This window comes from Cavia porcellus, unplaced genomic scaffold (assembly GCF_034190915.1).
Source record: "Cavia porcellus strain 051 isolate PalLab524CR breed Dunkin Hartley unplaced genomic scaffold, mCavPor4.1 scaffold_18, whole genome shotgun sequence".
NCBI lineage: Eukaryota > Metazoa > Chordata > Mammalia > Rodentia > Caviidae > Cavia > Cavia porcellus.
Window position 1 is genome coordinate 67045208 of NW_026947501.1, and position 23838 is coordinate 67069045.

At 39.1% G+C, this 23838-nt stretch overlaps 1 long non-coding RNA gene across 3 annotated transcripts in view; it reads right to left on the bottom strand.

The window, feature by feature from the left end:
• Positions 1-787: 787 nt before the first annotated feature.
• The window catches only part of LOC106026363 (uncharacterized), a 138767-nt gene continuing 115716 nt past the window's right edge, over positions 788-23838 (bottom strand). For 2 of the 3 annotated variants that reach the window (XR_010040861.1, XR_010040863.1), the window contains exons 3-6: positions 12179-12264; positions 11455-11602; positions 2957-3027; positions 788-1704 (exon numbers count right to left, since the gene is read on the bottom strand). This is a non-coding gene — a long non-coding RNA (uncharacterized LOC106026363). The remainder of the gene's footprint in view (positions 1705-2956; positions 3028-11454; positions 11603-12178; positions 12265-23838) is intronic. The other variant, XR_010040862.1, reaches the window with a different exon arrangement.

The window sequence follows — 23838 nt, forward strand, 5'->3', positions numbered from 1 at the left end:
TCTTAGAAGCTGGGGGTAATTTTGAACTGAGTCACTGGGAACAGGACTTGGGACAGTGTGTTCCTGAACCCAGCTGCCCTGGCATCCTTTCTCTCTCTACTTCCTGGTCACCAAGCTTTGAGCAGAGCCCCTCTGCTCTACCCTTCTGCCATGCAGTGGTTGCCTTGGAACCAGCACTGCTACGGTGAACCAGAATAAACTTTTCCATTAAATTGCAGGTTTGAGAATGTTTTCCCAGTGAAAGAAAAGAAAGCAATATGGTGGCCACCATAGTAGAGACTTCCGCTGTGAGCAGACACCAAAGGCCCAGTTAAAAATTCAAGAAGGCCACCCAAAAGGAATTTATCATTGAGACTTTTAAGGTTTTGATATTGATTTTGTACATTTACAATCACAGTCTTATGAAATGGGATTGCTTCTAAATTTATTGATCGCTTCACGCAATGTAAACTAAAGACTGTAAACTTTGGGATTAATTAGTACTGTAGTTATGAACGCTAAAGGAGTAGTTCTGAAGTAGACTTTTATCTTTACCTTAGACAGTTCTGTGGAGCTGGGATTTTTATTCTTATTCTTGTGGTGGGGTAGGGGATGTTTTCCAACATTACCAGGCTCTTGGGCATGCTGTCTGAGTCTCCTGCTCAGTCTACCACACACACACACACACACACACACACACACATGTATATGCACACATATAAACTTGTAGAGAAAATGTTGCTGTGCATACTAAAAATGTACATAAAGCAAATGTTTTCTTGGTGGGAGGCAATGAAATATCCTTCCATGAATAAAAAGGCTTTTTATTAGCTTCGAGTCCCCTTAGTTTAGGATAGGGGTGGTTAAAAGCTACACGAGATTCTTTCAAATGAAGGATTACTGTAATACTTTATGCAATTGTTCACTTATTATGTTTCATATACTTAAAAACACCAAGTCATTGCTGAAATCCCATATAAATCTCATATAAACCATCATTACTTTTTAGAAATAAAGTCACTTGACTCGTAAAAGGATTTAATTATTTCTCCAAGTGTTAATTATTGTTAGATACAGTAGGGAACTGGGGATATACAGAAGGCTTGTTTTTAGAAATAAAATCCTCATAGCCCTTCTCCAAAAATTTTAACATATTATTTATTTAATCATATTGCTAACATTGCTACCACAAAAACATTCCAAAAAATACAGGAACTATCTGTTGTGTACCATCTAGAGTACACGTGAATAAATTCATACGTTAAGAATGGAAACACAATTGAGTTGACAATAACAATATTGCAGACAATAATGGAATATTTACTTATTCTATTAGGAATACACCTAACAATATAAAAGCATATGATAACATAATAAAAATATGGTAAAAATTACTCGTATATCTCAGGTACTGAGCCACACACTTTATATCCATTATGTTGCCGAGTGCTCCCATGACCTTGACGTGTACACACGATCATGTGTCCTACACAGGAAGGATAAAGAAACTGAGTCACTGGGAGAGACTGATTGCCCCCTGGTTAAGTAGTGGTGCTGTAGAATGAAAGAAAACCTTGCTCACTTTAGGTCCAAGCTCTTAACCATCGTATTCTCATAGTGGTCAGCTTTCCAACTCCATGATAAAATATTAGATGTAACTGAAAGAGGAAAATTTTATTTTTCAGAATTTTCAGCTCACGGTCACTTGGTCCCTTTGCTGTGCACCTGTGGTAAGGGAGAATATCATGGTCAGGAATGGGTAGTAGGCAAAGCTACTGGGCTCATCGTACCCAGGAAGCAAAGAGAGAGGATGAATCAAGGTCCCAATGTCTTCTTCAAGAGTGTACCCCCAGTGACCTCCTCCCACTAGATTTACCTCCTGAAGGTCCTACTCCCTCTGCTAGCACCACGGCTGGGGACCAAGCCTTCTACACCCGTATCTTTGGGAGACATTTAAGATCCAAGCCATTAGAAGCATTTTACAGCATTTTGTCAAATCTTGTTTTCTGGAGACCAAAGAAGGAATGTGGTTTGGAAATGCTAAAAATCTAATTAGTGCCATAGCCTCATACAGAAACCAACTGTTCTGACTTCAAGGACATGATTATTCCAGGATAATGCTCTGATCTTAACTCTTCGCTCACAGAAAGCTTCTTGTAAACATCAGTTATTCTGAAGCAATGCAGAAACCTTGATTAATGGGACTACTTTTTTTCACGATAACCAAGATAGCCATCAACCTACGTGAGCACAGATAGCTGAAAACATAAAGGCCATGTGAGATGGTAGATAGATCATAGATAAATAGGTAAATAAGTAGATGGTAATGTTATTGTGCCCTGAAGAATGAAAAGAGTTATCACTTGCACCAACATAGGTATACCTAGTGGACATTAAGCAAGTAAAGTGAGGCAGACATAGACAAATACTGCACAATCTCAAGTATACGTGTATATTTGAGTTCTGTAGAAAAATTATACACATATATGTTTTACTCTATTTCATTCATAATTCATTATATATGCTTATGAAGTTCATACATATATCTGTGAAATTATGTAAGGGGTAAACTTCTAGGATCAGAGGTGGGGGAATCCCCAGTAGACATTTGCATGCTAGAAAGATGGAGGATTCAGTAGCTGCTCAGTCCAAGAAGCTGAAAATTACAGGACAAGAGCAAGGATGCAGTACCTGTCTGAGACTAAAAGCGAGGCAGCTCCCTGGATAGCTGCTGGTTTGCATTGAAAGAGTGAAGAAACTGGAGTCTGATGTCCTAACACCAGCTCAAGCAAAATGGAGCCTTCACAGATCCAAGGCATCCTCCTTCCTCTTTCCCTTTTATCTTATCCAGGCCAAAAGTCTACTTGTTGGTGCCACCCATAATTAAGGTGGGTGCTCCCCACCCTATTTCCTGAGCTATGAGCCAGTCATCCCTGGGAACACCTCACAGACACACCCAGAGCTCTACTTTACTAACCTGCTAGACTATATCAACAGTAGCAGAGAATAGCATGGCCTTTGTCAGGGTCTGGGATGCTCTCAGAGTTCCTGTGGAAAGAAGGGTGGGAAGATAGAGAAATAAAGAAAGAGTCTGTGTACAGAAATCTGAGGTCAGGTGGAGCCGTCTTTCCATATGGGAGGAGGAGAAACTACACAATGACTCCAGCACATTTACTTATACATTTGGTAGGTCAATGTCACATAAAACCCCTCTGCCTAGCAACCAGCCTGCATGGGAGCCTAAAGGCTTGGTGTTCTCTGGACTGCAGCGCTCTTTATTCCAAGGTTCAGTCTTGCTCCAGTCCTGCATGTTTGATCAATGTCCAGCTTCAGATCCTGCCCACACAGGGGCATGAGGAAAATAGGGAGGTGTTTGTCAGAGGGTACGAAGTTTCAGTTCTGTAGGACAAGTAAGTTCTAAGAGCTTATTGCACAGTATGGTGACTTGAGATTTCGTAAGAAATTAAAGCAGGTCTTTAATATTTTCACTAGACACACTAAAATGCACAGACACAGACACACACACACACACACATACACAAAGGGTAACTGTGTGAGGTAAAGGATGTGCTAGCCTTGCGACTGGTCATCATTTCAAAATATATCTGTAAACAAAGCATTCCATGATAAACCTTAAATATATATAACTTCTGCTTGTCAATTACATCTTAATGATGCTGGAGAAAGCAGCTATTCTTGGGCTTGTCACTCCCATAATATTGCAACCACTCAGTAACTGGGGCCCAGTCTATGGTCTCTAGGAATGGGCCCCAAAAGGATTCAGAGAAGCCCACGTCCTGGCGATTTTCCCAGCATCTTCTGTGGACCATCTGTTTCACTTCACATCTTTCACTTTCTATTTTTGTTTGCCAGGATTTCTCCATTCCCTTGTTTATCCTTTGATTAGATTATCTGATCCATGAATGGCTGCAGTAGCCTTTCTTCTGCCTGTTCTTTAATGGATATGAATAGAAGTCTGGGGTTCAGGGTCACTTCTGCCATTCTAGCTGCACCCTTGGCTTGGCAGTCATCCCCTGGGGATGTCAACTTCTCCACCTGTAGATACTGAGGAATTTTTCCCGTTTTGCTTTGTGCGTGGTGGCCTGCTGCGGTGAGCATGCTAAGTCTGCTACACAGATGAATGTTTATCCACTTATCAATTGCCCTTCACTCCGTGTTAGTCATTGTCGTGCCTTCACGGTCACGGTTTTCTGTCCTAACCTTGAATAAATTGCTTTATCTTTAGGCACCAATCAGGTTTATATTGATCCTTAAAGACTAATGGAATCTAATCTCTGTTAGTTCATCAAAAAGAACAGTTTGTGTTTTCATTGTCTGATTGTTTGATCATTTTTTCATGCCTAATCTTGTGATCTGAACAACTACCTTCAAGATAACAATATGTAATACATTAACTACAGTTAATTTCCTACTTTTTGAGATTCTGTATTATTTTTATCCTTTTTTAGTTGTTTTTAAAATTTAAAAACACTAATGTGAACTTGTTCACTCCCCTGGCTAAGAATAAAATCAGCCTCCTGACTACAGTTCTTGTGCGTTCTGAAGTACTCACCTGCATCAGGATGGGGCCCCTGATTAGCATAAGAGAAGTTCGTGATCATGGTGCCCGCTCATGGGCGTATTCTAGTCTCACAAAGTCTGGCCTTCCCTTGACAGGTAGATTGCTAATCATGTATGAATACTTGAGCGGACACCCTAGCCTTTGAGGCCAAAACCCTCCACTCATAAAAGAGAGATAATATCTAGAGAATGAGGGATGAAGTGTGAGCCAAATACAAGGGAAGCAAGGTGAGCCCCATCCCTTCCCTGGCGGTGCATCCTCAGGTATTCAGACCCCTGATTGCGTTCCTCATCTTCCTGGGCCAGCTTATTAGCAAGTCTCCTCTGTTTACTTCCAACAAATGCTATGAGTTCCATCTTTTCTCAGCACTCTCCCATCCCTCCCCCCATTTCACGTCCAGTCAAATCCTACAGTATTCTGCATCCTTTGCTGGACACCATTTATTATTGTTTTAATATGTAAGTCAAACCATGTCACTCCATTATTTAAAGCGCGCATAAAAATCTTCAGTCACACTGTAAATAAAATTTGAACTCCAATCATATAGACAAGGTCCGACACGGTCAGGCCCCAGATGATATCTCTGACTGCACTGCATAATACTTAGCCCTCTCTGTGTATTCTGATTATTGCATTTATTTCTGTCCCTACAAATCACAAAGGTGCTTCCATCTCAGGGTCATTTCACCTCATGTACCCTCCTCCTTCTTATCATGGTCGACTAGGTTTCAGTCCTTAGATCTGTGAGGCATTGTCCTAGATGTCTGCCTAAGACAAGCCTCCCTTCCTTACAGGAAGCAAGCTAGACTCCACCCCTCATCAGGCTTTGTCTCTTTACTCTCTTATTATTCTTTGTGACATTTACCTCCGAGTAAAATTACATTATTTTTCCATTTGCTGGTTTATTGTTTGCTCAATATTCTAAATAAATAAGCTCTATGAGAATCAAAACTATATCTTTTGAACAATGTTAACACTACACTGGCTCATAGTGGGAGCTCGATAAATATTAGTTAAGTAAAAATATAATAACCATTGTGTTCCAGTGACATCCACAATGCAAACAAATAACACTAGGTGTATCCTTGCTATTGTGTGTGTTCCTCTGCACTGGTAGGGTGGGAAATATGCCGTAATCATCTCAAGCATCCCCTCAGTTTGGGGCATGTATTTGATAATCAGTGAAATTTAATGAAGAAATGGCTTTTACTCATTGTCAGTCCTTGTATCACACAACTCTCAGCCTCCAAGGAGAGAGCTGAGGAAGTTGTTAATACTCCCACTTTGTCACAGTAGGAAAATACAGAGGAAGGACAAATGTTCAGCTTGTGGCCGTACCAAAAAAAAAAAAAAAAAAAAAAAAAGTAAAAGAAAAATAGGAAGTAAATGCCAGATGAGGTGAAGTTTTAAGCTGCAAGCATACTGGGAGGGCTCTGAATATCACACTCAGAAATTTGAACTTTATGCTATAATATTTTGTGAAACAGTTGCAAAGCTGACCAATATAATAATCACAATCAGTTTCTTATGCCACGTAACACTTGTGAGTTTAATGGTTGCAATTTTGGTACCCAAACAATCCAGTCAATGGAATGAGTGGTAAATTTCCTACTTATTTTGTACTTCGGGGCTAGCCAAGTACTTCCTCTACTTAATTTATGTGAAAGTTGTAGTAGTTTCTATATGTACAAGATCTAAACTTAAATCATTTCTGAATAGATTTTAAATAAATATCAGCTAACCATTTACCTGGTCATATATTCATCCATATGTCCTTAAAATCATTTAGTTGATTATTCATCTGTATTAAGTACTGACCATAAACCAGAGACTAGACTAGAAGTCAGATATTAAGTTTCTAAATGGCTCCTTATAAATAAATGCATGTGCGTATATCTATGTATATTTACAAATTTCAGGGACCTAGAAATCTTCCTTTAGTCACAGGCATCACTCCTATGGTATTTTATAATTAAGGTTTTTAGAAGTATTGGATTTATTCCTTGTATAAATGTTCCAGACTTCTTATGATGCCCTAACCACTAGGTATAAAACATAAGCAAAAAGCCCACGACCTTCAGGAGCAGGTTTGTCTGTTGTGTAGGTCAAAGTGCAGGTGAGGAGAAGTAAATCTCCACAGAAAAGACACACAGCCTTCACAGGAGCCTTAGACAGTGGACACATTAGCATCACCTGTACTTCAGATCAGAAAACTAGAGTCCCTGGCTTCACAGAAAGTCAGAGAAGACTCTATTTGTTAATGGCAATGCCAGAATATTCATACCACTTTTCGATCCAAAAATCTATCCTTGTTTCTTATTTCATTTTCCTTTCTCTTCTCTTAGCTTCCTAAATATTTTAACCCAAAAGCCATCTTGTGTGACAGCACAAATTCAAGAAGTACACTTGCACAGGGACAGCCACTGTGGCTTAGGAAAAGGCTTTTGCAGCAATGACTTGTCAGGGCTTCAAGATATCCAAACACTCAACAGAAAACAGTCAAAAAATGGAGATTGTGATAGGTTGCATGTGGAAGCTTTCCAAGCAGACCAAAGGGCCACCATACTGCCTTTTGTGACCCAACACTGAAACAGCTATAGAACTCCACAATCACAGAGCTGTGGTGTTAAGGGAAGCAAACACAAGTCCCACCTTTCAATAGGAAGAGAGCCAACAACACATTAGAAGAGCACGTGGAGTGCAAGGTCTTTAAGGAACCATCTTGGAGAATACAAGCTTTCCCAGATGCAGTGAGCAGAACACAGAATCACCTTTGAGATATTCCCCAAGAAAGTGCACTGTGAGGTGAATCATGAAGTGATTCTTAGATAAAACCTCCACTGGGGCCAGAGGCAGGAATAATTGTCCTGCAATCATCATCCATACCAAGAGCATGAAATTCCAGGCAAGACTGGTGGATGTTTCGGACAGGAAGCTGGTGAAGGAAAAACAGCAGCTAGCAGCAACACATAAATCTAAATGAGCCCCATTCACTGTGAATAACTGTACTGGGACTTTAGGAAACTTTAGTGGAGTTTAAGGTTACATGTTCATCATGTACGGAGGTTATTTTCCTTATTTTGGTGATAATGAAATGGTTATGTGGAAGAACATCCCTGTTTAAGGAGAGTGAATAATACAGTGTGCACAAGAGTGGTGGCAATGATACTAAAAAGTCCTTTGTTCCATATTTGAAATTTTTAGTAAGTTTGGGATTATGTAAGTGTTCTGTCTGCCCTTTGCAAATAAAGCAAGAGTAGGTACCCAAGGCCAGAGCCATCAGTAGCAAGGAAATAATTGAGCATAAATCAATTGAAACTAACCATAAATATCTACCAAACATATACTTCTAGGTTAAGGCAACATTTAAATGAAAACTTTAATGAGCACATTTTCTGTTAGATTCTCCTTTTCATTTCAACGGGAGCTTGTTACTGCACTAGGCTCTTAAAAGAGGAAACAAACCCTGTTTCCTAAATAACTCACTCTTTGTATTGACTAAGGTCCCAGTGGGTAGTTTAGAATCAATCAAGCAAGTGTCATAATGCAATCTCACTGAAACCTCCCCAGGTGTGCAGTCATCTGCTTGGAATTTCCACTATTCAGGGTTATGCTTAGACTTTTAAAATTCTTGACGCTCATCTGGTTACATAGATAAACTTTGTTCTTAATTATTCATTAAACTATTTGTGCTTCTAAAGCCAAAAAATCTACTAGCTAACCTTTAAAAAATGTTTGAATAGAAAACAGTTTGGATGTAATAACCAACTTCCTATATTTGTTCTCAGTTTTTCTGGGTATTAAACAACTCCGAGAGGAGCATCCGCATATATTTTGTTTTTATTGTATAACAACAGTTGCAGGTGTCCATATTGCATGTGGCCATTACAGGTGTCCTCTTTAGAACCTAACAGCCCATTTCCCCACAGTACACCCTTCTTCTCTGCCAACATCAACCCTTGGCCGTCCCACCAGAGCCTCACCTTCCTGCATGCGAACACTGGGTATGTGCAGTGTGTTTCCCCAGTGGACACTTGCCTGATGTTTCCAATATCTGGTATTTCCTCTCCAGTCAGCTTTCTGCTGTCTATGGAAGTACCCCCTAAAATACATAAATTTACATCTGTGCATGGTACATATTTATGAGTCAAAATTAAACTAAAATTTTACTTCCTCAATTACACAAGCCATGTTTGTACTTTTCAATAGCTACATGTGATGAGTGCCTACTATTTTGGACAGAGCAGACTAAGAATATGACTGTCTTTTAGAACCCTTTATTCAATAACAGATAATAACTGTATACATTTGTGAAGTCCAAATGACTCTTTGGTACATCTATGTTGTAAAATGAATTAATTATGCTCATTAGCATAACTATCAGGCACACACATTTTTTTTTTTTTGGAGTGTGAGAACTTTTAAAGTCTACTCAAAATCTTTGAGGAATGGCCCTGGGCTGCACTGTGAGTGCCTCAAAGCCCATTTTTGAAGATGTCAATTGGGCAATTCCAGGAGCTGATAAAAATATTCCTACTGACTCCCCTATTCCCCAAACCTTTGATTTCCAAGAAATATAAGAATTAAACCATACATTTGAGCAGCATGCTGTGATCTGACAATATACATGGGATTATTGCAATTCTTTTTTTATATATTTATGCAAGCTTTATGGGGTATTATGTGCTTTATTTTGAATAAAAACTATGAGTGTTGCTGAGAAAAATGTATGTTATCTAGAAGATAGTACATTCTATAGATACATACAAAATCCATTTGAAGATGTGGTACAAGTCTAATATATTTCTTTTCAGATTTTCATGTAGGTAATCTATTAGTGAACATGAGATACTGTGACCCCCAACTACATTCATGTTTATGTTTACTCGATCCATCATGTCTAGCTGTGTTTGTTTTATAAAGTTGGTGTGCTGGCATTCATAGTATATTAAACTTAAATTTTTTTATCTCTTTCCAAAGAATTGTTCCCTTAATTTATGTACAGAGATCTTCTTTCCTCCTCTCAACAGCTTTGGTTGAAGCCTACTTTGAAATTAAAATAACTCCTTCTGCTTTCTTTTAGAACCCCGTTGCATGAAATATGGTTTTCTTACATGGATTTTTAGCATATAAATTTCTTTCTGGATTAAATGTGTCTCTTGTATGCAGAATACCATAAGATATTACTTTATTAATCTGATTTACAAACCTATGTCTTTTGATTGAAGAATTGAGGGCATTTATATTGAGAGTTGTCACTGAAAAGCATTAATATATTCCTGTCATTATCACTGTCTTGTTGATTCCTTTAGTTTTTCCCTTTTGTCTAATTGATCATCTTCCTTGATGTACTAAGTACTTTAGGCATTTTGGCAATGTTGGCTTCATTATCTCTAACTAGGGTATCTACAAGAATTCTTTGGAGTGCTAGTTTCGTGGTCATGAATTTCTGAAGGTATTCTTTGTCAAGAATATATTTCTTTCTCCATGCATTTTGAAAGATTATTTTAGAGTATATATTAGTCTGTACCAAAGTTGTTTACTTTTATGATTGGAAATATTTCACTTCAAACTGCTGGCCTTTAAGACTTGTGTTGAGAAGTCTGCGTTAAGCCTAATTGGTTTATATTTACAAGTGATTTGTTGTTTTTCTCTAACAACTCTTAAGATTCTGTCCTTCTGTTGAACGTCTGTTATTTTGACTATGATGTGTTATAACGAAACTTTTCTCTGGTTATGGCTATTTAACATTCTAAATGCCTCACTTTTCTGTATTTTGATTCCTTTCTCCACACTTGGAAAATTTTCTGCTATGATACCTGTAAAAAGATAATTTTTGTGTGTGCTGTTCTTTGATTTTTGTTTAACTCCAGTGAGTCATAGGTTAGCTTTGGTTGTTCCAATGAGTAGCTACTGAATCAATTTTAATTGCTTTATTGTTACTGTTTAAGATATTTGAATCAATGCTCTTGTCTTCTCAGTCTGATATTCTCCCATCATGTTGATCACTTATGCTGCTAATACTCTCAGTCCAATTATTTCTCTCTCTCTCTGGGATTTCTATTGGGCACATTTTCATGGACTCGAATTCCATAGTAAATTTTTCATTCATGATTTGAATATTTTGGTTAGCTCTTTTAATTTGTTACTTGAATTTTCTTTAAGCTCATTGATCAGTTTTTTAAGTCCACTATTTATTTTGTTACGTTATCTATGATTTTGCTGGGGATCTTTCTCTGATAATTTTATACCAACCAACCATTTAGTGTTTGATTTCTGGTCCATTGATTCTCCTTGTAACTGCTTTGGAGGAATCAGTAGTTTGGGGAGATATTTTTTGTACCTTTATTTTCTCAAGGATCAGTTGTGTGTGTGTGGGGGGGGTGCTGAGGATCAAGCAGAATGTAAAATTCTGAGGTCAGTCTGGAGACCATGTTAACCACTGTGATGTGGTTTTTTACTTTTTTACTTCTTGATATTGTCTACTGCTTTGATTGACTTGATTTATTAGGATCAGATTAAGTCACAACGTTGCAATGGAAGAGTTCCTAGGTAATAACAATGTTAGCAGAACATGCATCAGTCAATTATAATTAAACTTGCTTCAAATATTTCACCCTTTTTTTCAGGATCCCTTCCAGCCTGAGCTACACTGCTCTCAGCAGATAGATTGGGGTGTAAAGGGATGGGGGATACAAAGGAAAAGGAAAAAGAAGGAGCTAAAACAGTAAGAGAGGCAGAGAGACAACAGAAATACTAACACATGAAAAAAAAACAGGAAGTCAGACTCTACTGAGATTATTTTTATAGCTAGAGAAAAGAGCTGGTGCTGAGGAATTTTGAGGGGTTGCTGGTGGGAGATGGAGGAGGGATTCAGAGGGAGAGAGACATACCTGGTGGCTGAGGGAAATTGAGAGTGTCAAAACCTGTTAATATGTGAGTAGCTGGTTTATGTTTGGAGCCTCTATTCCTGCGTCATTAAAGGTTAAATCTTCTGTGCCTTTGAAGGATGCTGCTTACACACTGCTCAGTTCTTGTTCTCTTTTGCATGGACACAGGATATATATCCAACAAAAGGTGTTAAAAGAGGGAAGATAAAGGGAGAAAGAGAGAGAGAGAGAGAGCAAGAGAGAGAGAGAAAGAGAGAGAGAGAGAGAGAGAGAGGGAGAGAGAGAGAGAGAGAGAGGTTAGTGGAGATAAAAAGAAACAGCTAAAAAGACAAAAGACAAAATGGGGCAGAAGATAGGTAACATTTTTGGTGTAACATAAATATTAGAAAGGAGTAATGACCAAGCCATGAAATAAAAATATTTCTGCGTTCTAAAACTGCAAGATCAAAGTTTTCCCTTCTACATTTCATTCTACGTGTAACTGCTGGTCCTTGAGCAGGTCCACCTCCTCAGTAGTTTGTTAACCACCTGCCTGTGAGCAAGGAGACCTGCTGGCCAGCTGCCGCCCTGGGCCAGCCCTCTGGAGGACAGCATCTCCTGGTGGGTCAACACATCCATTGTTATGATAAACCCCTCACTTCCAGTCCCATCACTGCAGGGTAAATCTCACAATCATCGTGCTTTTCCCCCATAGCGTTTTGCCAGATGCCCTCAGACCCACGCCTACCATTTGTCCTTCTGCTCAGGGTCTTTTCTTAGTTCCCGGAACAAACGTGTCACTCTCTTCCTTGTGAATTTGGTGCAGTTCTGGAGCTTGAGGGAAGATGGAGAAGAGAGAGAGTAAGACAGAGAGAGAGAGAGAGAGAGAGAGAGAGAGAGAGAGAGAGAGAGAGAGTTCCCAACACAGGCCTGCTGGGGCAGCTCCCCCACCTGCTGGGCATTCCCCTGCGAACATGGCACCCTGTACTGAAAGCCTAAGTAGCTCAGCACGCCCTTTGTGTATAGGAGAAATGAGGACTATTTCTGGGTAGGTCAAGTCTTGTCTCTCCCCAGAGTCCTGCAGCTCCCAGACACTGCTTCCTCAAGGAGTGCTATTGTTTACAAATTCCCAAGTGTGTGTCCCATGCAGTGTGTGCCAGTGCTATTTCATAGGCTCTCTATCTTTAGGTTTCTCTGAAGCCCTGGCTTGCGTGCATCTCCCTTGCAGTGACCCTCTCCTCGTGGGGAGTTTAGGGCACTTGTGAGCCTATTCCATCAGCCAGGCCAGCAATGACGTCCTGGCTCCCTGCCTACAATCCTCTCCAAAGCTGGTGGGTGCTCAGGGTGTGGCCTGGGGAGGGCACTGTAAACAAACACTTGGTGTTTTGCTTCCCTTTATAAATGCCTCTGACCTTGGTTTCAGCCAGGCACATTTCTCTTCCAGGTACCCTTCCATAGCCAGCTTTCTTTGTAATGCCCACCTGGAGTACCTGCTTATCCCTAGTGCACAGAGAAAGACTCCTTCCATCACCATCACCTGGAGGTGGCCACAGTTTTAAAACATGTACCACAGAGGACAGAATGGTGCCATTTGTACATAAGGAGTGGTGAAAATTGCCTCTCAAACTACTCCATAAATTTTCTGTCTAGGTCTCATTCCCGTATTTCTAGATAGCCTTCAGTACTAAAAGAATGCTAGAGGTTCAAATGACTGAATGGTAGGGTTTTTTTTTTTTTTTAATAAAGATAAAAGATCATTTTTGTTCAAAGGGAGAGGGCGTTCTGAGGCAATAGAAAATGGGAGGCAAAGGAGAGTGAAATTGTAGGTGCAGAATTCTTAAGTGTAGTCCAAATGCTGTGATATCATTATGTCCTGGAGACCTCCAATTGAGACCTACCCAGGCAGGAACTCTGAGTATGAAGCCCAGCTTCCAGGGTCTTAAGGCCTCTAGCTGACTTTGTTTCTTGATTCTGCTTAAGAAATCCTCTCATAGAACAGAGCTAGTCAAAGTTAGACTTAAAGGGACAGACAGTAAATAGCTTTGGCTTGGTGGAACAAAAGCCAAGGTGAACAGATCATATCTCTTACAAGAGAGAGTCAGGGAAGTAGTGAATTGTGTGTGAGTTCATGCTTTTAGTTTACACTGAGTTGGCCGAGTGGCAAAACTGGTTTAATGGCCTTTGAAAACCTGTTAGATTGGCAATCCTTCCTTTCGGGTTGGGTGTGTTTTGGGCTCAGGAGGTTGTGAAAGACTTCCCTTCCTCTCACTAGCCTCTTTCTTCAGAGGAACTTTGTGTGGACCTGAAATACGGTTAACCATCTATACCTGTAGGTTTTGGGTATGTGGGTTCAGCCAACTGTGGGTTGAAATTATCTGAAAACATTGTACCATACATACAAAATAATTTTTTGTTATTATCCCTTGAACAATGCAGTGTAACAAATATTTAGATAATATTTACATGATATTAGGTATTAAAATTTATCTAAAGTTTGAAGTATCAAAATGTTGTACATAGGTTACATGCAAATACTATGTACCACTTCACACATTAGGTTTGAGCACTTAGAAATTTTGTATCCACGAAGGATCTTAAGACACATTTCCAAAGGATTCCCAAGGGCAGCTCCCTGAAACGTTCAGGGACAAAGATGATATCATTAAATATGTTAACTGACCTGCAGTAATAATTCGGATTTTACTGAGTCTTGCGATCCTGGTAAACGGCTAAGGTTAAGATGCATCTCTACTCATTTGTGTTCTAAGAAAGGACTCATTGCAAACAGCTACCCTCTAGACAAGCCTCACAGACCCCCTTCAGTCCTGCTGACTGAAAAGAAGTCAGAAACAGACTCTCCAGCATCCCCTTTTCCCTCCTCAGTGATTAGCTGTAATCTGGCAAAAGCCAAATTTGCGGTGTACACTCATACACTACGTTTCCTGTGAACACTTGATTACAATAGGAAGTAGAAGACCTTCAGGTGACCTTCATGAAGACTGTCAGTCTGCAGTCCTTTTGCCTTCAGGAATTGGTTTCCTGCAAGATCATCTTTCCACTAACAGGATAGACAGGCTGGAAAGTGGTTTTAAGATGATTCTCAGTACCATATAACCCAGGGGCCTTGTGTGCATAATATGCAGTAGGGTTCCTGCTCCTGTGAGAATCTGGTGCCCCCGCTGATCCAAAAAGGAGCAGAGCTTGGGTGGTAAGACCACAGTGAGAAGTCACTGTAATTACAGACTGGCTTCACGTGCTTCAGGCTGCTTACCTCTTGCGGTGCAACCCTGCTGGATGTGGGACACATTTGCCTCACAGAAGTCCCAGGACTCCATGGTGTGTGGCGCTGGAGGACTGAAGCAGGCTATTTACGCTGGGCCATGTCCCCAGGCCATCACTGTTTTGAGACAGGGTCTTATCTAGCCTCTAATTTGCCCAGATTGAGGTCATATTTGCTATCATCCTGCCTGTCTCCCAGAGCGCTGGGATAACAGATGTGCACCATGATATCTTACTTCTTACATGATTTTTAACCCAGAGTTCCTAAAATCCAGGAAGTTTAAAGAATTTTCCTGAGTTTCTATAAAAAGGCTGTGATCAGAACTTCCTCTGAGGAAAAGATTCAGAGCTTTCACAATACACTCAGAAAGTTTCCAGAAGCGTACAGGGACTTCCAGAATGGCGAGTCAAGTGCTTATAAGACTCTGCCTGACAAGATAACATGTAAGTGGTGAAAATTATTTGAAAATATGATTTAGAATATATGAACTTTTTCAAAGTGTGTACACTAAACGTTCAACGAAAACTACCAAATTATCGTACAAATAAAATCGTTTATAGCATGGGAAAAGTAAAATCAGGAAAGTAATATATTATTACTAATATTCGTAAATAAAATTATAATGGTGATAATATTAAAATTAATATTATAAAACAAACCAATGGTAATATTAAATAACAAGTTCATATTTAGGATAATTTCTTGAAAGATACAATTAACTAAGTTCATTCAAGTATAAACAGAATGTTCTAAGAACAAATACAAAAGGTAGATTATATTGGTAACTTTATAAACTTTCTTCTGAAGAAAATCCCAGCGCTATCTGGAATCATTTCTCTTCAATCAAGCATATGAAAATTTTGAATTAATTCTTCCACAAATGAAAATGGATACTCTTCAGCTTTTTCTGGTAAAGTTAATAGTACCCTGATACTAATGCAGAAATCATTTTTACTGATAGGGTTTTTAGGCATGATAAAGGGAGGATATAAAGTAAAAATGGCCTTTATTCTAAGGACGTGGAGAGAACTCCATGAGCGCCAGGCCTGGCTTTCTCTGCTGGAAACATGGGGTATGGGACATACATACAGTTTCTCATTGGGGTGGTGCTTAGGGCGTCATTGCTGATGCATGAGCAGCTGATTGGGACTTTTTTCACTCCGCATGTAAGTTGTCATAGGGAAGGGGAAAGTGACCTCAAGGGAAACATCTCTTGGTCCCACCTCCCACTGCCCTAATATCATATCTAGGGCAAAATCGTTTCATTTACAAGGCTACTGAAAAGCAATATTTCTTACAAATGTAGACACAAAAATCTTTAACAAAATATTTGGCAATCAAATCCAGCAGCATTCTAAAAATGCTATACCATAACAACATTGGATTTATCCAAGCAAGGCAAATGTTATTCAGCATCTAGAACCCATGTTTACAGCAGCAGAATCCATAATAATTAAATCTTGGAAATGGTCTGTACGTCCATCAACAGATGAAAACTAAAGAAAATGCAGTATATATGAAATGCTAAAATCATAATACTGCATAGATCTGAGAACATACACAAAATTACATTAACTATATCTTTTAAATATGTAAAGTCTATTATGCATATTTCAATGAAACAAAAAAGTTGTAGTTGTTACCAGAAGTTGATCGTAACCACATTGTAATGAAGAACAGCATATAAGCAGTTCATTCTCATATTCACAACAGATAAACAAGTTAGTCATTAAGACACTTTATATTTAACCAAACACCACAGATAGACAAACTTCTAACACCTCACATATTCCTTCATCTGAGTGGAGCTGCCACTTCCTCTGTGAAATCTTCAACTTCTTTCTTCTACACTGAACTTTTTTATCTGTTGCCCCAGGCTCACTTTTGATAGATTCACAGCACTGAAGTAGAGCTGCATACCTTAGTCAATAGGTGAAAATCAGTCACACTATACGTTTTATTTCACTTACACCAGAAATCCGAGTTTCCTAGCAAATGGCTGCTCAAACCAGCTCAGATAGGTAAGGTCCATAGCTGGAAATTTGTGACCAACCAACTACTAATAGAAAAAAAAAGATGTGTTTTACTTGATGTACACAGATGCAGAATAAAAATAATCTATTTGCCGATATTTAAATATCAAGAATTTCCAGACTCGTAAAATGTGAAGAAAATTAGACCTCTGTTTCCACACAGAAGCAGCCAACCACACCGTGGTGGTTTGGTCAATCTCACTATCCCTTTTATATACGCAGATGCAATCACATGGTTGCACTTGCTGTCTGGCCTGTGTATGTGTTCAATGATTTGAATTTCATATGAAATTCTCAAGTATTATGCAACTTTCAACAAAGAAGAAAGGCTGTCTCTTCTTAGTGAAATTCCATTAGTATAAGATTGTCCTTGGATTCAGGCCAGAGTTCCCAGATGACCCATGAGTGGCGTAAATGGATGTGAGTCATGAGAGCACCCCCACCTGTTATTATTCATGCAATACCACGACTGTAAGGTGTGCCTTGTACCAACTACCCTCTGAGTCAGTGTGGTTTCCAAATCATCTAGTAAATAATTTACCTAATTTTTTCAAATTAATAAAATTCCCCAAACGTTTGGTTGTTTGGTTGGTTTTCCTTCTTCTTTTTTAAAATGCCTCCGGGTTCTGCTTGGAAGCCCAGCAAACTTCCCCACAAAGCGGGCTTTCCACGAGGTCAATTTTCATTAACAAGCTTTTCTTCTTTGAGCTGACGCACTTGCTCTTTGCCCATGCACCTGCTGTCCAATCACCTTGTCTGCAGAAAGGCTAGGAAGGCAATCCCAGCCCACTCTATGGCTTCTGTTATGACCTGCACACAGATGACTTCCAACTGTGCCTCAACAATCTGGAGATCTTACTCTAGGTCTGTTGAACACATACGAGCTTTTATTTCCAGTATTCACAGGGAGATCCAGCAGTAGCTCACACTTGAAGTTGTGATAATCTCTCAGACAGCCTCCCTTTGTAATTTTTCCCAACTCAGTATTAGTAACTCCATTCTCAGGCAGAACTTGAGTCTCTCAGGACTCTTATCTTGGTTTTGTTTCCAATTTCTTTTTTTTTTTTTTTTTTTTGTCTTTTTCATTTTTTGTTGGTACCAGGGATCGAACTCATGACTGCCTGCTTGCAACGCAGGTGCTTATGCCGCTGAGCTAAATCCCCAGCCCCCTGTTTCCAATTTCTTGCTCATCATTAAATCCTCTGCTACACCTTCAAACGGTTTCAGAATCTCACCACACCTGTTACCCCCTCTCCCACTCCAGGTCAAGCCACCTTTTCTCTTAACCAGAAGGTTGGGGGAGCCTCTGCTCCTGTCTTTCTACTTCTCCCCTGCCCCGAAGTCCCTGTTTGCATATTCACAACACATTCAAAGATTCTTTTGAAATAGAAGTTACATCTTACGACTCATACGTCGTATTACCATTTTCCTCAAGCTATGCCACAGCAAACAGACAGTGGCCTCAAGGACACAGATGACTCAAACTTCTGTTCCTTTTCTAGCTATTTCCTTTGCAATCTTCCACTTGCCCACCTGACTGAACCCATGAATTCCCTGAAGACCACGGAATATTCTTTTCTCAGTACATGTCAACTACCTTCCCTTCCCCTTTACTCAGATTTCATGTCTGCTTCCCCAAGAACCCTCTCAAAAATTATTCTTCAAAGTTCTTCTCTTCTTTACATAGTATATTTCTTGGTTTAAAAGTCATCATTGTCTTGGCACTTTCCAGCAGTCTGAAATCTGAAATGCTACAAAATCCAAATATCTTCGTGATTGTATGTTAAGCCTAATTATATCACTACAACAGATACTTCAGATGATAAATGCAAGAAAAAAAGTTGTTCTGGCTCACAGTTTTAAAGGTTTCAGTCAACAGTCAGTTGGCCTCAGTGCTTCTGGAACTTGTGAGAGGTGACAGACCATGGTGCAAGCACCTGAAAGGGAGAAGATTCATACTTTATGGTCAGGAGCCAAAAAAATAAGAGGAAGAGATCAGGTCCCAGCAATCCTCTTCAAGGTCACTCCCCAAGTGACCAAAAGACTGTCCACAAAGCCCCAGTGCTTCCAAACTGGGAAACAAACCCTACACACACAGGACTACGGGGGTAATTTTTATCCAAACTACAGCAATATGTCTCCGAACCCCTAGGTTTATGTTCATCTCATTATGCAAAACGCATCTGGTCCATCCAAATGCTCAAGACTTCACTGTTTCAGGAATGCTCAAAATTCCAAGCACGATGTCCCCGCTGAGGCCCAAGTCAAATTCAGTCCTTATACAAGTCGAGAAGAAAGTGACATATTTCCAAGATACAATGATGGGATAAGTGTAGGATAAACATTTCTATTCCAAGAGAAAATAGGAGATCAGTAAGGATTTGTACCGATACATGACTGAAACCCAACAGGGAAAAACTTAAGGCTTCCTTTCTGGAGTGCACTGCAGGGGCAGTGGAGGGAGCCAAGATATGGGTACCCAGGGCAGGGGCTGCCCGGGTACTCTCAGCTGCCCTGATTGAGGTTCACAAAGTCTCACTCTTGCTGAATGTCTTCTGTACCAATATTGTAAATATACTTAAGACAATCAGTTTATACAGAGAAAAATATTATTTGGGCTCATGGTTTCAGCAGCTCCAGTCTATAACCATTGGGTCCTCTTGCTTTGGGTCCATAGCAAATTATGGAGGCCCTGGGTAGGCAGGAAAGAACTACTCACCTCAGGGCCAGGAGGTGAAAAAGAACAAGAAGAAAAGACTAAGCTCCCCAACACCCTTCACAGCCAACTCCAACCTCCCACCATGCCCCACTTCTCAATAGTTCTTCCATATCCCAGCAACTCAAAGATGGGTTTTTGTGTTTCTGTTTTGTTTTGTGTGCTGTTTTTTTTTTTTTTTTTTTTTTTGACACAGGGTCTCTCTATGTGGCTCAGGCTGGCCTTGACCTTACTTTGCAGCCCAGGTTGGTCTCGAACTTGCAACAATCCTTCTACCTCAGCCTCCCAAGTGCTGGAATTTTAGGAGTACACCACCACACACAGCTAATGATATTTGGAAAACATTGCAGATCCAAACTGTACTATGTACATCATGTCAACACCCAAAGTGCTTTAAATTCTAGAGCTCTGAAAATCTCAGACTTTTGAATGAGAGTTATTCAATAAGAATAAATATCTACATTTATTCTCATGTTTCATGAACTATATATGACTATATTTTATGCATTGTACTTCTTTTTATAATTGCATAATGTATCTTTTTTGACTTTTATTAGTGTATATTTGCAGTAATAATGATTACCTTCATTGTAGGGAGTTGGTATATGTATGTAGCACATTTCAATTCTTTTCTTTTTCCTTTCCTTCTACTCCCTTTTTATGTTTCCAGCATGAGATTCATTTATCTTATAAGAATTTGTGTTATCATGTATACAGACTAATATATAATAATATATAATGCATAAGAAATTGTAATAAGTAAATTTTTAGATGCATTGTCTAATCAGATACACAAGCTTGAAGACCAGTGGAGGCTGGGAACCCTGCCCTGGGCCCACAACTGTTTTCTCTGCCTGGGGCCCAGGATCCAGCTGCCTGTGGGTCGCATAAGTCCAGCGGAGGCTTAGAACTCTCCTCTCCGCCTGCAGGCCAGGCTCCTCCTACTCCCCTTTGGTCCAGTAAGACCAGCAGAGGCAGGGAACCCCGCCCAAGGCCTGCTAACAGTTTTCTTTGCCTGGGGCCCAGGATTCAGCTTCCTGTGGAAATCAGTGAGTAAGGAGGGAGCAGGGACCTCTGTCCCAGCCTGGCTGACCTCTCTACCTCACCTGGAACAAAACTTGAAGCTCAAAAATATAGGAAAATGACAAAACGAAAGACCAAAATGTAGTCTCAAACACTCAGCCCATCCCAAGAAAGCCTAGGAGCCATGTGCGTAGAAGAAAATATATGCCACATTCCTGAAATACCTGAAATGATAGTAACTGAAATAAAGAAGCAACTCTGGGAAGCCTTAAAGGAAATCAAACTAGAAATAATCTCTCAGGTAAAAGAAGAAATAATAAAAGAAATGAAGGAGATGCTGAACATATGTAAAGAAGACACAGTTAAAAAACTTGAGATAAACAAAAAGATAGAATCCCTGGATGAACAATATAAGAAACAAACAAAATATATAAAGCAGATGCAAAGAGATATACAGGAAATCAAAAACTCCATCGAAAGCTGTAAAAACCACCTCAATGAATGTGAAGATAGAATTTCACCTTGAAGACAAGATTGTAGCCAGTGAACAGGAAAGGAAAGATCTTTTAAAAATAACAAGAAATCAGGAAATAACAATTCAACACCTGCAAGATGACACAAAAAGGAACAACATAAGGTTAATAAGAAGGGAACAACATAAAGAAGTTCAAGAGGATATTTAGAGAAGTAATCGCTGAAAATTTCCCAAACATGAGACTGGAAACCGATATTAAGATCAGTGAAGCATATAGAACTCCAAATAGCCATAACCAACATAAAACTACACCCAGACACATAGTAATGGCCATCCCAGAAAGCGGACAAAAGAATAGAATATTAAAAGCTGTAAGAGAGAAAAGACAGATTACCTATAAAGGAAAACCTATCAGAATCACAGCAGAATTCTCAGCACAAACAATAAAGTCAAGAAGAGCATAGAGTGAAGTATTTCAGATCCTAAAGCAAAATGATTTCCAACCTAGGCTGATGTATCCTGCAAAATTGTCCTTTAAAATGGATGGAGAAATAAAATACTTCCATGACAAAAAACAGCTGAAAAACTACATGATAACTAAGCCAACCCTGCAAAGAATACTGAAAGACAGCCTAGATGCATCTAGGAAAAAAACCACTAAACAAAGCAGACAATTAAACAGAACTGAAAGACAAAGATGCAACAGCAGAAAGATAACATGTCAACAATAAACCAATATATAACAGTTATAACCATTAATGTAAATGGTCTCAATGCACCAATTAAAAGAAACAGACTGGCAAAATGGATCAAGAAACAAAATCCAACCATATGCTTTCTACAAAAAACCCATCTAACCCAAAAGGATACCCACAGACTGAAAGTCAAAGGATGGAAAACAATACTTCATGCAACAGGAACCACCCCCACCCCAAAAAAAAAGCGGGGGTGGCTATTCTGTTTGCAGACAATGTGAACTTCAAGCCAATAATGATCAGAAGGGATAAAGGTCACTACATACTGGTTGGGGGAAAACTCCAAGAGGAAGATATAACTATCTTAAATATATATGCACCAAATTCCAGAGCACACAGTTATATAAAACAAGTACTAACAGAAATGAAAAACCAAATTAGCAGTAACACAATTCTAACAGGAGATCTTAACACACCACTGACACCAATGGACAGATCAACCAGACAGAAAATCAGCAAAGAAATAAAAGAACTGAATTGCACTTGTGAACAAATGGACTTAATAGACTTATACAGAATATTCCACCCAACAACAAAAGAATACACATTCTTCTCAGCAGTACATGGGTCATTTTCTAAAATAGACCATATATTAATTCACAAAACATATCTAAATAAATGCAAAAGGGTTGAAATCATCCCTTGCATGCTATTGGACCATAGGGCTATGAAATTAGAAATTGATGATAAAAGATACAACAAACTTCCCACAAAGACATGGAAACTGAATAACACACTCTTGAGTAATCAGTGGTTCACAGAGGAAATCAAAGAAGAAATTAAACACTACTTACAGGAAAATGAAAACACAGATACAACTTACTGGAATTTGTGGGATGCAATGAAAGCTGTCCTCAGAGAAAAATTTATAGCACTGAGTTCACACATCAGGAAAACAGAATTAATACAAATAAATAACCTGATGGTACACCTCAAATAACTAGAAAAAGAAGAGCAAGTCAAGCCCAAAGCCAAAAGAAGAGAAGAAATTATAAAAATCAGAGCAGAAATCAATGCAATAGAGACTAAAAAAACAATCCAAAAAATCAATGAATCAAAGAGTTGGTTCTTTGAAAGAATAAATAAAATTGATAAGCCCTTAGTCAAACTTATTTTAAAAAAGGGAAGGAAAAGCTCAAATTCATGCAATAAGGAATGAAAGAGGAGAAATCACTACAGACCCTATAGAAATACAGAAAATCATCAACACCTATTTTGAAAACCTCTACTCTCAAAGGTTTGATAACACAGAGGAAATGGACAGATTCCTAGAAGCATACGAAGTATCAAAGCTAGGCCATGAAGATGTAAAACTACTGAATAACCCAATTTCTATTAATGAAATCAAAAATATAATTAAATCATTACCTACAAAGAAGAGCCCAGGCCCACATGGATTCACTGCAGAATTCTACAAGAAATACAAAGAAGACCTAATGCCAACACTCCTCAAACTCTTCAGTGAAATCGAAAGGGAAGCAATCCTTCCTAAGTCATTTCTGGAAGCAAATATTACTCTAGTACCAAAACCTGAGAAAGACCCAACTAAAAAAGAGAACTACAGACCAATCTCCCTAATGAACACAGATGCAAAAATCCTCAATAAAATATTGGCAAATAGGATGCAGCAAATCATCAAGAAGATCATACACCATGACGAAGTGGGATTCATCCCAGGCATGCAGGGATGGTTCAATATACATAAATCAATAAATGTTATACACCATATCAATAGAGCCAAAAGTAAGAACCCCATGATCATTTCTATAGATACAGAAAAAGCTTTTGATAAGGTCCAACATTCATTCATGATAAGAACCCTGCCGAAAATTGGAATAGATGGTCTTTACCTCAATATAATAAAGGCCATCTATGACAAACCAACAGCCAATATCATTCTAAATGGCCAAAAATTGAAGGCCTTTACTTTAAAATCAGGCACAAGACATGGATGTCCCTTATCGCTGCTCCTATTTAATATAGTATGGGAAATACTAGCCAGAGTAATTAGACTAGAGAGAGAAATAAAAGGGATACAGATAGGAAAAGAAGAAGTTAAGCTATCATTATTTGCAGATGACATGATACTCTATAAAGAAGATCCCCAAAACTCTATTGGAAGACTT